Below are 2,500 nucleotides of genomic sequence, written 5' to 3'. Positions count from 1 at the left end.
TATTCCCCCCGGCTCATAGCACTAGCCAGGGTTTCTGCTATTAATGGGGTTAAAGATAGAGGAGGAGGGGCATGGCGATGATGATCAGAGAGAAGGAAGAGAAAGGGTGATGAAGATGAGGGGGATGAGGGGGATGAGGAGTGATGTAAAGGGAAGAAGTATAAAAAGAGAAGAATAAGAATAAGAAGAAGGGGGAGAGAAAGTGAGTGGAAAGGAGGAAGCGGAGAATCTGTGGTAACAGTGGAAGGAAAGAGGATAAAGTGACGTGGATAAGATAGAGGAGGAGAAAGGCGAGGGGTAAGAAAGTAAGATGGAGACATAGAAGGAAGACGACGAAAAGGGGAAGAGTGTGAATAACGCGAGGAAAAGAAATGAGAAGGAGTTGGAACAGCAGAAAATGGTGAAGGGGAAGAAGAATACGAAGAAGAAGAAGAAGAATACGAAGAATACGAAGAAGAAGAAGAAGAAGAATGCGAAGAAGAAGAATACGAAGAAGAAGAAGAAGAAGATGAAGAAGAAGAATACGAAGAAGAAGAAGTGGAAGGTTAGAGGGTGAAAGAAAGGAAGTGGTATAGAAATGACATAAAAGAGACGTAGAAGGAATAGGAAAAAAGAAGAAGGGAAAGAGGAAAGGATGAAGACAAAGGGAATGGAATACGAGGAAAATAATAATAAAGAAGAACGATTAATGAAAATGAAACTAAGAGACATAGAAGAACAACGAAGGTTGCGGACGATAACAATCATAACCACAACAATTACATTAATAAATGACAAATGCTATATAGCAAAAAAAGGAAAGAAAGAAAGAAAGAAAAAAAGAAAAAACAGTTTCGCACGGCTAGCAAAGGCCAAAAAAGAGAGAGAATTCGGAAATAAGCTCGAAATACATTTTTATTGGCTCTTTTTCATGGTCACACAACGGTCATTTTATAGGCAGGAATACATCGTTAAAAGAATAAAACAAAAAATATTCTCTTTGCAGCTTTCATGCGGGAATTACTATTCTAAAGTGATTATTATTGGTAATGGACAGCGAAACGGACGTCATACAGTGTCAATCTATTTATAACGTGAACAGAAAATCATTAAAACGATGGACGGGACGCATTATATATTTCTTTGTTCGTTGTTTGTTCGCAGCGAAAAAGTGTGCTATTTTTTCTCTCTTTCTCTCTCTTTATCTCTTTTTTTCTCTCTCTCTCTCTCTCTCTTCTCTCTCTCTCTCTCTTCTCTCTCTCTCTCTCTCTCTCTCTCTCTCTCTCTCTCTTCTCTCTTTCTCTCTTTCTCTCTTTCCCTCTTCTCTCTTCTGTCTCTCTCTCTCTCTCTTCTCTCTCTATGCTGGCTCATGAATGCGGTACATCTCTTCTAATTCATGAATATATTACACTTCCAAGTAACATATACTTCTAGGTTGATATGATTCGAGAATGTTATATTTATGAAGGAATGAGAATGGTTATCTATCCAATATAGCATTTCTAAACGAAGATGTATTCGAAATCGGTTGAATAGATCTCTTGTATTGTGAAAATATTAGTTCTCATTCATGCCTGTTCTACTTTTGCTACAGCGAATAAGATTCAAGAATATTATACACGAATGTAACACCAATACACTCACACTTTTCTAACATCTAAATGGTATAACACTTTTGAAACGCCTAAATGATTTAACACTTTTCAAACACCACAATTATATCACACTTTTCTAACACCTAAATTATATAACACTTTTCTAACACCTAAATGACACCACACTTTTCTAACACCTAAATTATATAACACTTTTCTAACACCTAAATGACATCACACTTTTCTAACACCTAAATGATATCACACTTTTCTAACACCTAAATTATATAACACTTTTATAATACCAAACGAATATAAAAAATAGTCTCACCAACATAACACGAATTTACTTATATATCAAACTGCGGATTTAGTGACCTATACTTGCTACAGTTTTTAGGAATCTAAAATGTATAGCTAGAATCGAGCAAAAATGAATGAAAGAAAGGAAGAGAGAGAGAGAAAAGAAGTGAAGTGAAAAGTGTTATTTTTTCATCATCTGTTTAACTTTTTACTTCTATATCATTTTTTATACAGATAATTTTTGTGATGAATTGAAGGTATAATAAAAATTGCAAAAGACGCGAAGGACAATAACAGAGTAAAAGTCATCAGGTTAAAAATGGAGGAGAAAAAAAAATGAGAGATAAGAAGATAGGGAGAAGAAGCAGGAAAAGGAGATGAGGAAAAAGGAGGAGGAGATAAAGAAGAATTTAAAAAGTGAAGGTATAGAAAGAAGAAGAAGAAAAGGGTTAAAAATGCGAATGCGAATAGGACTAAAAATAAGAATAAGAGTAAGAGCAAAATGAGAATAAGAATAAGATAAAATAATAATTAAAATAAGAAAAAGAACAAGAATAAGAATGAAAGTATGAATATGGATGAAAGTAAGAAGAAGAAGATGATAAATGAGAATGAAAAGGAAT

This window comes from Penaeus vannamei, chromosome 1, assembly GCF_042767895.1.
Source record: "Penaeus vannamei isolate JL-2024 chromosome 1, ASM4276789v1, whole genome shotgun sequence".
Lineage (NCBI taxonomy): Eukaryota > Metazoa > Arthropoda > Malacostraca > Decapoda > Penaeidae > Penaeus > Penaeus vannamei.
Note: the sequence above shows the minus strand (reverse complement) of the source record.